This window comes from Electrophorus electricus, chromosome 24 (genome assembly GCF_013358815.1).
Source record: "Electrophorus electricus isolate fEleEle1 chromosome 24, fEleEle1.pri, whole genome shotgun sequence".
Taxonomy (NCBI): domain Eukaryota; kingdom Metazoa; phylum Chordata; class Actinopteri; order Gymnotiformes; family Gymnotidae; genus Electrophorus; species Electrophorus electricus.
Window position 1 is genome coordinate 9,481,573 of NC_049558.1, and position 14,354 is coordinate 9,495,926.

General features: G+C 40.7%; 1 protein-coding gene across 1 annotated transcript in view; it reads left to right on the plus strand.

Moving 5' to 3' along the window:
• Positions 1-4,706: 4,706 nt before the first annotated feature.
• Positions 4,707-14,354, plus strand: part of LOC113588815 (leucine-rich repeat-containing G-protein coupled receptor 6) — a 58,651-nt gene continuing 49,003 nt past the window's right edge. Inside the window, exon 1 of the mRNA XM_027028178.2 lies at positions 4,707-4,773. The gene's annotated coding sequence lies outside the window, so the exon portion shown is untranslated. The remainder of the gene's footprint in view (positions 4,774-14,354) is intronic.

Sequence of the window (14,354 nt, forward strand, 5' to 3'; positions counted from 1 at the left end):
ATCTGCACAGTCCTACTGTTCCTTTTGGTATCTCCGGGAGGTGCTATAGGACATTAAATTTGCAATCAGAGCAAAACATTGATTCCCATGGGAATTAAAAAAATAGTGCTCCCAGGCATTTGTGAATAAGCAGCGCTAAAATGTCACTGAACCATCCTACGTGTGCAGGGCTGCAGTGTGGCCTGACCCAGGTCGAGCAGCCTTCTCCACCCCAGGATGTGATCGACAGTTGTGTGCATTTTCTCCACAGACACCCACATCGCTCAAGCAAACTCACAGGAACCTAAGAATTACTCTGTGATGCTCACATCCAGTACAGGCTCGCCATGGACTAGAGTAAACGTGTTGCACGTGCACTGTAGGACGGAGATGAAGTGACTCCCTCTGCACCAGCTCTCTGTAGCTGTTCGATGGACAGAAACACTGGAAGTCCAACACCAGTCTGCTGCTGTAATGTGGCCCTAACCAAGTCTCTTTACATCACCTTCAGCTGTTTGTTTTTGCTTCCCCTTCCCAACCTAGATTTGGCTCACCCTCCTGGTTTTTGAAGCCCAAGAGTATGTAAATGAAAATGTGTAAGTAAATATTTATTTGGGTTGAATGACGGGGCACTGAAGCAGGGCACATATTGCCTCACTTTTACATGTTAACATGCAAGAGACACTATAATGTGGGTAAAGATATGTCTGGGAACAATATGGAGAACATGGGTTATATGCTCTGGGTGGACTTATGTAAACAACTTAGCATCTAATTTTAAAGTAAAATAAAAGCCTGTCTGCATGTCTTCAGTATGAAAAATAAGCATAGCCTAAGATAAATTCATCTGTTAATTTTGTTCCTGTGCTGAAAGGTTTGGGTTAACTTTTGTACTTCTGTTTTATAGGCTATGGGAGCAAACCTGCAAACCTGTAGTCCTCTCTCTCTCTCTCTCTCTGTCTCTCTCTCTCTCTCTCTCTCTCTCTCTTTCTCTCTCTCTCTCTCTCTCTCTCACACACACACACACACACACACACGCACACACACACACTCCCCTCTATTGTCTTAACTATTTGACTATTGATAAATGGAGATGGTAAAATAATATAGTGCAGTGAACATGTCACTTATGATCAGACTTCAGATCACAAATATCCAAAAGTACAATGATGCGATCTTGTCGATGCCACTGCGGAATGTTATTATTATTATTATTATTATTAAAACTGCAGGAGTTTTTGTGTCATTTCCTCCTCTGGGCAACTATCTCTCCCCTTTTTGGAATTCAAATATAGAAAATAAGACCAAATTGTTGGATTATATGCCAGGCCTTTTTCTCATCTAGTGATTAAAGGAATCAAGCATTTATATAATCTTTATTGCTCATCTTTATTGAAAAGTGGCAAGAGACTGAAAATAGCATGAAAAGAAGAGTGTTTTTCATCTGGCCTGCTCCTGGCCTGCAGGCTCTGGCATGCACACGCTCCAGTCGGCCTGTTTCCATGGATGAATCGACTGTATTTTATACTGTCAGTCAGCTTCACATTTGGAGGCAAGAAAAGTTCAGCGACTAATGTATCATTATGTGTCCCAGAGTGTTTGAGTGAGTGTCAAAGTATTTCAACATTGAGAGTGCCTAGAACAGGCTCACTGTCATTTTTTAATGTCAATGAACATTAGCAAAGATGACAGAGCAGAGGGAGATGGATTGGTTTACAAATATGAAATTTCTGAATTCCACTTTAGATCAGAATGTTCTGCATTTGAAACTGAATTAAAATGTCATTTTAAAGAGATTTTTTATGGGTGTGTTAATAAAAGGGTATCTTTTTGTCTTGCTGTGTGAATGGATGTGTGATTTGTCAGTGAGGTGTGTACTGATGGGTGGACCCAATTCTGGCTTTTTATGCTGTGATAAGTGAACAAAGCATGTACTAATTGCTGGACAGGACTGCTTTACATGTAATTATTAGAACTCCTGTGGACTTCCTGATCTTTTAGAGTGAATAGTCTGAATACATACAGGTGAGGTGGAGGTAGCTGTTTTTCTTTTATGCCTTAAGAGATTACCGATGCTTGGAGAGAGCTGGAGTGTTTCGGTGTGTGTGTGTGCGTGTGTGTGGGTGACGGTGTAGCAGGAGAGAGTGAGGCCTTTGATCCTGAGAGACAGGGCTTGGAGGAAACCTCCCTGTCGTGTCTGTTCCTCCACTCCAGCAGGTAACCCAACCCTGTACCCTGGTTTTGGACCCTGCTTTCCACAGCAGGTGGCTGAAGGTGGAGACTGTTTGCAGAGCTGCGTTTCATGACAGCAGCTCCAACTTTCCACCTTTTTTTCTTTACCACATGTGCATTATTTACAAATCCCTTCTTTTCAGCACCAGGAGCTTTCTGAACTACCGCTGTTCTCCTCATTCAAGCTTTCAGAAACCAGTGGGTTGTGAAAGCAGAACAGATCATACAGGAAATGCCAAAAATAAAAAATAAAATCAATTATAACTCCAATTCTCCATGTAAAATATTAGGAATAACAAATTTAAACTTGTATTAGAAGTGGCAGAGCATGAAATTGATCCTAAAATGGTGAAGAAGATAAAAGGCAAAGTCTTTTGCAAGTAGCCTGTATCAGAGCTGTCCCCAGGCAATGTAGGAACTGTGAAAAGGGCTTGCATGAAACTTGTTTGTTTGGTGTGATGAGTAGACTGCAGGTGCTGGCAATGGATCCAGTGTGTGTGTGTGTGTGTGTGTGTGTGTGTGTGTGTGTGTGTGTGTGTGTCCGTGCGTGCGTGCGTGCGTGTGTGTGTGCATGTGTGCATGTCTGTCTGCATGTGTGCGTGTCTCTCTGTATGTTTGTGTGTGTGTGTGTGTGTGTGTGTGTGTGTGTGCATGTATGTTCAGCTGAAAAATGTTCATGAATTAATGCAGTTTCTTTGAAACTTTGGCTGTATGAATTGAAAGAGCTGTATCAGAGATCCTGCATGTATATGTTAGAACAGTATTCATTTAAAATTCATAAGAAAATAGCTAAAGATACTTTACATTGGAGTCAAATCACTCTATACGGTATAAGTAACCTTTCTGGGGACAGTGTTTTAAATGTTGGTAATGTGATCAAAAAGGATATGAAAGAAAAACCCAACTCAAACCATAATGCTGATGTTTACAGCTCCGACTGTGTGTTATACTGAAATACTGTAACAGAACCACATTAACATTTGAATTATTGACACTATTGTTTGTGAATTATTGTTTGGTTATTATATTAATTTTTTTCATGTGAAATTCAAAATTATCTTGGGTGTTGCAAGACAAGGTGTGGTACCCAGGAAAGAAGTCTCAGGGTTAGTAGCTATCTGATATTGGGGTTAGGAAGACTGGTGTTTTAGTTGGGGATAATGAGTCTCTGGTATTTAGCGTTGGGGTTATGGAGTTGCTGGGGTTAGGGTTGGGTTTCAGGAGTCTATGGTGTTAGGGTTGGGTTAGGAAGTCTCTGAGGTTAGGGTTGGGGTTAGGAAGTCTGTGGTGTTAGGGTTGGGGTTAGGGAGTTCATATAGCAGTGAGTTGAAGCGAGTGAAGCAGCATCACTCACTGAGTTATAGGAATCCAGAAATAGGATTCTGATGTGTGAAACAAGGCGCAAGAGCAGCACAAACAGCAACAGAACTCACATGTTTGAAGATCTAAATTCATTCTGCAGGATAGAATCAACAATTATAGCCCCAAGATTTTCATCCTCTGTATCTTTGCCCATGTGTCTTCTTATCAAATAATGTCACATTAAACCAGTGTTAATATAAGTTATAGTCTAGAGATTGTGTTATAGTCTGCATGAGTTTTAAACTCAGCTCTCATGTGATTCTGTTAGTCAGCGGTGTCCTTACCCTATCAAGCTGTAGGGTGTTGCAGTGTGTCTCTTGCACCAGAGCTTGGATTCCCTCCCTTCTTCTAACCAACGCATCTGCCCAAGGGAGAAAGAGAGAAAGTAGGGGGAGTCAGGAGGCTCCACCCATCTCCAAAGCTCCAGCCAATCAGAAAAAGAGTACATTCTTCCACTACAATAGGTGAATGTCTTCTAAGTGACATGGGAGGGAGCGAGAGAAAGAGAGAGAGAGAGAGAGAGAGAGAGAGAGAGAGAGAGAGAGAGAGAGAGAGAGAGAGAGAGAGAGACAGAGAAAGAAAGACCTGTGCTACCCTCTGACTGACTCATTCACCCTTGGGAGTTTGAAGTGACAGAATAAATGTTGAGAGACTCAGGCAAGCAGCACAGAGGTCCTGCTTCTGCCGCACAGCAGAGTGTCAGCCTAGCGAGCACAGACCCTGAGGATACAGACTCCAAGTGACTGGGAGATACATTCACTTACTGCTGCACAGATAATCAGGGCACATTAATTAATATACACACACGTGCACACCCTAAAACACCCACACACACCCACACACACACACCCCCCCACACACACACACACCACACACACAAACACACACACACAAACAAACTAACAAACAAACAAACACACACACACGCACACCCACCCATCCACACACACACACACACACACACACACACACACACACACACACACACAGGCAGGCACGGTTGGGACTGGTCATGTTGCTGGGGCTGCTGCTTCTGATTGGACTTCTGAGTGTTGGCTCCCAGGGGTTGCCAGGCCGTGGTGTGAAAGTGTGTCCTTCTCCATGTACATGTGAAGAGGAGGGTCTCCTACTGCTTGTGGACTGCTCTGAACTGGGACTTTTGGCAGTGCCTGAGGACCTAAGCCCCTTCACCTCCTACCTGTGAGTACGCACGAGCCTCCTTTGCCCTCCCCAACCACCTAACACCTGTTTCTCTATCTCTCTCTCTATCGTTTTTTTCCTTCGTTTTCTCTTTCTTTCTTTATGCTGTGTCTAAGTGAGAGTAGGCTGCGCATGTAGTGGTCTTATAGCTCATTTCCATGATCGTAACGTTCAGCAGATCTAAACTTGGTTTAGAACATAGAATAAGGTTTATATGTCTTGTTGGCAAAGGTGATGGTTGAAAATATTGGTAGCTCAGCAGTAGTGAATGTTCGAAATTGGTTTTATGATTGATGACCTAGCTGTTGTGTTTGACAAGAGACCTATAATTTAATTTAAGTAATGGATTACAAAGCAGTATTCATGTTCAAGATTTTGCAGGTCTGACATACATTCACAGATAATGAGCCCTTACAGTCTCTCTGATGTGTGGCAAAAACCTGTTCATCTGTGCTGAAGAAAACAAGCATTTTTCCTTGAGTTTTAACACAGCTCTGTGCTTGAGTGTACATGCATGTGCGCACGCTTCAAGTGTGTGGTGCTATCTGATGGGAGCATGCGTGCAGAGTGATGCATTAGGGTGCTCTGTACAGTATTGAGTTTCCCTATGTCAGCTGGATGTATGCGGGGGCTGAGTCATGCTAAGCACTAAGGCATGCCAGATGGCTCTTGATTGTGAGATGACGTAGTAGGACTCAAATGTTCCCTCATAAAAACTTAGTCAGCTCTCATCAATTGATAACTAACCAGGAAGGCCAGACTCAAATTATGGGGGCTAAATTCAAATTTCAGATAGACGTTAAACACAGGTACTGTACTTTACTGTAAATAAACTACATTTTGAAAATGGCAACTAGTGAATCATGTGAGTGGGATAAGTGGCTTTTTTTTAATGAAAAAGTCTAGCATCACAAGTTTTGCAAAGTGTGGCACCTACATGAAGAGTTCAGCACACCGTCATACCCTCCATCATATAACACAGTGCCTCTAGTGTCACTCTCTACAGGTAGTGCCTTAAGTGTCACTCTGCACGTAGAGGTCCATGCCCTGTTACCCCACTGGACAGAAGCTTTATATAACATTTCCTTGCTCATACAAACAAAACTGCTTCTGAAAATATTGACATTTCCATGCAAGTGAATTTACTCAGCATTTTCTTATTTTCAGAGTTCTCAGATGGGCTATTCCTGCTTTTTTATTAGAGCTGACGGATGAAGTTTTTGCAGCCAGAAGAATTTTCTTTGAAATGGAAATGCATTGCATTAGCAGTCCTGTTCTGTCCATACAGCGGGAAAGTAAATGTGTGTAAATATTGACTCAGCTTTGATGTGTGTGTCACTGTAGAGGGTGACTTTCTTAGAGGAATAGACACTCTCAAAATGCTTCACTGAAATCCTACCTGCTTCGTAAAGCCTTTGATAACACTTTTCTCTTTAAACTGAGATATTGTGCCAAGATACAGCGTGCACTTGTGCACACGCATACATACACACATACACCCACCCACCCACACACATAAATAGATAGAAAGATAGATAGATAGATAGATAGATAGATAGATAGATAGATAGATAGATAGATAGATAGATAGATAGATAGATAGATAGATAGATAGATAGATAGATAGATAGATAGATAGATAGATAGATAGATAGATAGAGAGGCTTTTATATTGTAAATATGATGCAATCATGCAGACCTAAGTGTTATACAGTTTTCCCGCAGTTTACAACCACGGACACAAAAAGTCGAACCCACTCTAGGTAAACACATACAGTTACAGCTCCAAAGACAGTCAGGTGACACACACACACACAGAGGTGAGACAGATGTGCAAGCAGCTGGATAGTGCAGAAAAAGCACAAGTGGCCTGAGTATGAATGTGCTATTGAGAGACGGAGGACCGCACTCTGCTGTGTTAAAGGCCTGTCGCTCTCAGCTCCAGCTGGCCATATGGGTTAACAGGTGCCTGGGGACGTGGAAATAATCTATCACTGAGAGATTGGGCTCCAGGAACACTGTGCTGTTTCAACTAGAAGGCAAACAGAGCAAATGATAGGGAAGAAAGTGTGACATAAGTGCACACACACACACACACACACACACACACACACACACACACACACATACACATACACGCATGCACACACACACACACACACACACAGACACATGCGCACACACACACATATACACACATATACACACACACACACACACACACACACACACACACACACACATACACACACATTCCCTAGTATTCCTGCAGTACATACATACTTCCCTTCTGTGGAGCTGTTCCTTTTGGAGCTATTTTTCTTAGCACTGGTGTGTTATTTGAAATTGGTTGCTTTAAAAGACATCTTCATTAGCGTGCTGCCGCATGCAGAACTGGTGTTCCACAAGGGTCAATGCTTCGTGCTGTTCTTTTGTCTCCTTTACATCTGCTCTTTTGGGGAGGTAACCTCACATTCATTCTCCCTCTACAATTATGCTAATGACAAACAAATGAAGCTCCCTTCAATAGTCACATTTTGATTCACTTCTCAGTATGTATCTGGCAGCCCACCACCTGAAGCTCAATGCGAACAAGACAGAATGGCTAATGGATTCTATGAAGATACATGCCTATGTCAAGATCACATCATCCAATAATGCACCAAAACTGTGGGTAGTTTTGGCCAACCAGCATTCTGTTTCTGCACATGTGGCAAAGCTGACCTGGATTCAACCAGGTTGTCCAGAGTCAGCGTGAGACTAGATTGTAACTCACTCCTGACTCGACTTCCTGTCTGTGCCACTAGGCCTTTGAGGCATACGCAGCTGCCTTTCTTTTCTGCTTTCTCCTCAGGTTCCCCGAATCATTGCATGGCTCTGTATTGGCTCCACGTCTTATAGTTGTGTGTGTTAGACGCTTGCTTGCAAAGCCAAAAATGGACCATCCACTGCTTATCAGAATGTACTGGTCAAACCTAAGAATGTACCTTGCACCCTTTGAGGCGCAAGTAAAGTTAAGTGCTGGTGCTAAGTTGGTGAAATGAAATTCCCCAGGCTTTCTGAACAGCTGAATCCATTGCTATTTTTAAGTATAGATCCACCTCTTCAGTAAGCACTTAAATGAACACTAATCCTAGATATGTGTTAGTACAAGGAAAGGTTTTCCAAGAAGAGTGCAAAGCGCTTCTGTGAGCCACTGTGGAAGTAAATGTGTCCTTAAAGATGAAACAAAGTGAATGTCATGGATATTTAAGGCAGATATTTATTTGAGGACCAGGGTTTGGATCAGGACAAGGGTTAGGATCAGGCTCGGAGTTTATGGTTTAGAATGAGCTGATTAAGATCAAAACCATTGCAGAAATGAGATCATCTCTACAGCCACAGTCATCATAGTGTTCTTAGTGTTCATATTGGACAGGGTTCTAGGTAAAGTTGAGTTAGATCTGAAATGTGCAGGTATGTTTTTAATTACATCTTATGCTTGTGTTTGGAGGTGGGGGGTGGAGTTGGTGTTTTATGTAACTGGATAGTCATAAATCCATTTGTAATCCATTTCACTATGATAGTTAACGCTATCCAGAGAAACCAAAAACTAGCACACAATTCTGTCAGTGGCCGGGACACATTTCACACAGATTTTAGATACAGTCCACAAATAAATAAATACAGATAATCATGGTGCTGTTAAATTTATTGGGTGGTAGTACTTTTCTTTAGTACAAACTAGTTCTCTAGTTTGAAATCAATCCTAAACAAAAGAAAGAAAAAGTCAACAGTGCCCTATCGATGTAAGGCCAGCATCCTCCTAATATGAAGACTTGTTTAGATGTTTAAATGGCAGCCTGTGGAGAAGCATTTGAAGAGCACAAGGAATGGTATCATGCTTGCTCTGTACAAGTCTCTGCCCCCTTACATTACTATGCCTCATGACGAATACTGTACATGGGTTTACGAGCCCAGAAAACTCCAGGTCTAATTAACACACTTCTGTTAAATCTGAGAGGATCTGGTGTTCAGAAACTCTAGGTGCAATTTGCACACTTCTGTTTAATGTCAGAGGATCAGAAATGTTCAGGAACTCCAGGTGCCATTTGCACACTTCTGTTTAATCTGACAGGATGTGAAGAGTTCAGGAACCCAGGCAGCCTGGAGCACTGACAATCCATGAGAGCTCTTCTTCTCCTTTTCACACCACATCTTCTGGGAATGGAGTGTGATAGTCATCCTATTGACCTTGGCATATGTGAAGGCTTTGAGCTGGGGGCGCATTCTGTCAGATGAGCATGAGTGGTGTGTGGGCAAGGGGGAGTGGTGAGGGAAGGCCAAGCAGGGAGGGAATCTCCTTCAGTCCTGGGGACTGCAACACCAAGGAAAGAGAGACAGACAACACCTATAGGAGTATGTGGGGGAGAATTGGCTACACACACTCCTAGATTTATTATTCCGTTCGAGTTGCTCTACCAGATATTACTTACTAGCTATATGTGTAACATGTGGATTTACTTGACTGTGTGGCATTTATGGGAGAACGGTATGGAAAGAGGGAGAGAATGAGAGACAGAGAGAATGGGGCAGAGAAAGAAAGAACAAGTATTCCTTGTTTGTCCAGAAATTCTATGTATTTATAAATTATCTGTTTGGCATGTTTGACAGTTTGAGATAAGAACATTTTGTGGGCCAGAATGGTTTCGTGACAATTCATGAATAGAAGGGTTTCATATCAGGTAAGAGAGCTTAAAGCCTTAATGTCCATCTTATATTCACAGTATTTAGCTGACACTTTTATCCAAAACGACTTACAATTATGATTGAGTACAATTTGAGCAGTTGAGGGTTAAGGGTCTTGCTCAGGGGCCCAACAGTGGCAACTTGGCAGCAGTGGGGCTTGAACTGGCAACTTTCTGATTACTAGCCAAGTACCTTAACCACTACTACCATATTACTTCCGTCATTGTTTATTTTGCTTCTAATGGCAGCTTTTGATCATACTCCAATTAGTTTATGTTGAGACAATAAAGTTTGTCATCTAGCCCTAACTTCCTCGCTAATACCATGTGTCTACCAAAATGTACAGCTGATCAAAAGTGACCATTTGATCAATTTAGATTGAAACCATATTTTTGCAGATAAAACCTAACAAATGGCAAATGGAAGTTAGTAAGTTTGTAAGTTTTTGTAGACAATGATGTCTTAGCTTCTGGAGATCGCAATTTGCCACCCTCAGTGTGTTTCTGTTTTCTGGTTGTGTCAAAATTAATTACATAATGACAATGTGTAGAATAGACAGAGAGAGAGCACACATAGAGAGCACCAGATATACTGATAGATAGATAGATAGATAGATAGATAGATAGATAGATAGATAGATAGATAGATAGATAGATAGATAGATAGATAGATAGATAGATAGATAGATAGATAGATAGATAGATAGATAGATAGATAGATAGATAGATAGATAGATAGATAGATAGATAGATAGATAGTGTGCATGTGTTCTATCAGTTCCACAATTAGGATTAGACTATGCATCTTCACTCTCTCCTATCATTACTCATGCATCACCCTGTAGGTTGTTAAGGCAGATATACCCCAAAAAGAGGCTGAAATTATATTTATGTTAGAAATGTAACAAATGAAGTCTGATTTCTCTTGTGTTTGAGGGGTGAAGTTTCACTCAATTACATATGGTGGAGTAGAGCACAGGGATGGCGGTACCGTGCACAATGGTTAGTTCTATGAAAAAAGTCTCCGTGGACTGCCAATTAAAATTAGGATAGGTAACTAATAGACTTCATATTACATGATCAGTCTTTACAGTCATTATAGGCAATATGCGTGTTGCCTCCAAGATCGATTCTGTCCCCCTCCTTCAACAGAGACATTAATTCTCAGCAGCTCTATCTCAAACAAATGTACCTTTAAAAGGCAAATCTAGAATCTATTTGTTAGAAACCTGAATGAATAACACAGATTACTCCATACTTAACCCACCCCCACCCCCCTCAAACATCATTTTATTAACAACACACTGTACATATAGGCATATGCATGCACACTCACTGGCATGCAGACTCAACCTCACCCTCAAAAAATCATGGCTGTAATTGTTCATTTCCTCCCTCACCATTACCTAACGCTGAAATCAGAGCAATTAGTGTTTTGTGAAGTCAGCCCCAAAATAGTCCATACAGGACAAATAAACACAGAGACCTACCACAGAGCGACGCATCTCTAGGCCATCTTTAAATAGATCCAGAGCCGAACCACCAGACAGCCTCAGTGTATCACAGCATCTGCTGCAGAAACCAAGGATGAAAAGTAACCTACATCTTAACTAGAGCTACTACCTACTGATGTGTCATTCTTGACATCTGCCTACAGGTTTAAAAGTGTTTGTGCACTTTCCTACCTCACTGCAGCTTGGTGCAGGGGTCAAGACTTTTTAGACACCAGGAAGATGAATATCCTCTGGTATGCCACAAAACCTGTGTCCCATCAAAGAACAACAGGACATTTCTGGAAACATCTTCCACTGTGACAAATCACTTTAATTCTCAATTGTGAAAGGTTTTTTTTTTTTTTATTATTCTTCTGATGTCTGAGCCTGTGCAGATCATCTGGCTTGGGCTTTTCTGTGGATTACTCCATTTTGTAATACATGTTGTGTCTAAGAGGGAGAGATCAGAGAATAGTTGTTTAACAAGCAAGCTGAAAGGTATGCACGGCAGCATCCCAACACTCCACACAACACATCACATCTGCAGAGAGTTTCAGTTCAAACAAATCCACTTAATGCTCAAGCTGGATTCCACTATAAACTGAAAAATTTCAGCCACCATCTCTTACTCAACAACTGCACATTTCTGTCATACCAAGATGCAAGCAGATTGCTCATATATCACCAAAAAAGCTTTACATTTTCTATGTCACTGAATGAAATGATTTGCTTGAGTTGCAAGAGATTACAAAGAAAAAAGCTTTACAATTTCAGAGGACCGTTACAAGTCTGATTGATATCCAGCCAGGTCTGCAGCCTTAAATGGAAAATCATGGCTCAAAGGGGTTTTTTTGCAGACTGTTGAAATACATCCATTTGGTCATGGGTTATGGGGTTATGTGAGATTCATGTTATTGTCCTTGTGGGTTGAGAGGGAGGGGGAGTACTCCTTTGACAGTCTAATCTCTGAATGAGCAGGGCTGATAAATTCTAAGAGGGCTACAAAGTGGAGGAAGTCTCCCTTGATCAAATTCCAGTGACAGCATGAAGAGACGGGCTTCCTGCGCTGGAGGCAGGATCCTTTAACTCTCCAGAGGTGCAAGCCTTAATGAGGAAACCTCTTGCATGTTCCTACTTGATAAAGTCTCAGTGAAAAGTAAAGTTGCAGGCAAAAAGGTACAGCAGCACTGTTGAAGATACTGTCCTCCTAGCGTTTAGCATATGGGCCCTAATTGCTGTTGGCAACTTGGTGAAAATCTGAAAGCATTTCAATGTTTCCATCAGGCTTTGACTTGTAGAGTAGGGAGCTCAGCCACACTGAGGGGAAATAAAAACAAACGTTCAAAACAAAATCCCATAATATAGAGATATTGCTTAGCCTGTTTTAAACAGTATTTCTCTGATCTGGTGTCTCAAAGTTCTGCACACATCTTCCACAAGAAAACCATAAGAGGTATGTTGAGTGGAAAGGAACACACTCCAGCCAGGAAAAGGGAAAGCTTTCCCAGTCCTAGTATGCTCTGAAGACAGACTTGAAACTCTTTACTGCAACATTTACTGCAATCATCAACTCTCCGGGCAACAAATCTACCTGACATTTTTAAATATGGCTTCAAAACGATTGCCTTCGAAACTTGGTTAGAGAGAGCATTTTTGGAAGCTAGTACTCATAATGTTTATAAAAAAAAGTTGGATCATATGTTGTTTTCATATGGTCAATGCTTTGTAGGTGTGAATCTAGGGTCTAGTGTACCACATAGAGATGAAGGCAGAGCCTGGAGAAAAAGAGGTATACAAGAATTTCTTGGCATATAGCAAATTATAATAATAATAATAGTTGATGATGATGATGATGATGATGATGATGATATGGATAGTTATTAGAGTACTTCTTGTATCCATTTGTGTTTGTGCTATGTATATTAATAAAAACACTTTAGCATCAATTAATATGACAAATTAACAATTACAAATTATGGAAATTTAAAATGACTCACTAATCATTACTCAACATAATATCTGTAGTTTACAAAGAGAATGTTTGTTGATCTTAGTTAAATTGCATTGGACTGTATTTAGTATTTGAGGATCAAGGAACACAAAGGTTCCTGTTGGATACATGATGAATTTAAAGCTGCAAAATTAGCTAATTTCAGTTCAATTTAAGGTATCTTAACTGATTATGTTCAATTACAATACTACCAAAACATTAAAACATTTGACAAGCTTTGGTATTTTATTATATTTTCCCCAGTGAAAGTAATGCCAATGTATTTCAACAGAAATGTGCATCTACATTTACAGAGAAGTGATGCACTATGCATGTAATAATACTATAACTACACACTGCACTTTATAAAACCTGCGCACCTGTGTAATAACATATAAATACAGGCTAGTCTCAACTTGAGTCTCAGAACACTGGGCTAGTTGTATTTAAAGAGCATAGCACATACTTACCTGTTTGTACTTATGTACATTAAAACATTCTTTCTCTTTCTTTCTCTCTCTCTCTCTCTTTCTCTCTCTCTCTTTCTCAAAATATATACATAGAGGAAAAAGAAAATATACATATTGCTGGATGGATTCTTTGAGGATATCCATTACTATGGCACTAACATCGGTGTCTCTGGTTAGAATCATTGCATCTCCACAGACCTCAACCTCATTCCTTTCTCTCTTGGGAATTGGCAGTTAGAAATAAATAACCACACATTCATATCACATGAAAAAGCAAAGAAAGAAGGCTATGATAGTTATCCAGTGAAGATTCACAATGACCAGCACACATTTGCAATCCTAATCATTATTAACCCTAACCCCTTCTGAACCATAATATCCTTGCCCCATTCATCTAATGGTGTGTGGACAAAGAATAATGAATAATGGTCATATGAGAGTTTAAAGAGTCCTGTACACAGCACATCATCCCACCTGCTTTCAGTGCCTTGCAATGGGAATTGCACTAGTTGCACTAACATAATAACTGGGACACATTTGTATTGTAAGTTACAAGCACAAACTCTCACCCATTACCTTGTAAAGTATTACAGAGTTTCCTTCAACCTCAAGTCACATTCTGCACGTGTAGCTTCAAAGTTTGTTCACTTTGCAGTGGCCAGAGAGTAAACCTTGCATTTGTCAAATGTTTTATAACCACTGAACAGAGTAAACTAAAAGAAAAAAAACTACACAGTAATTTATCAGAAGATGCTAAAGCAAAATGAAGAAAACAAAATATAGCACAAAAATAAAAACAAAGCCAGCCTGACATGCATTTAATGCTTATCCTAACTACCTCCATCCTTATCCACAAGATAAAGGCTCTCAGAAATGTGCTTTATACATGTGACACATATCA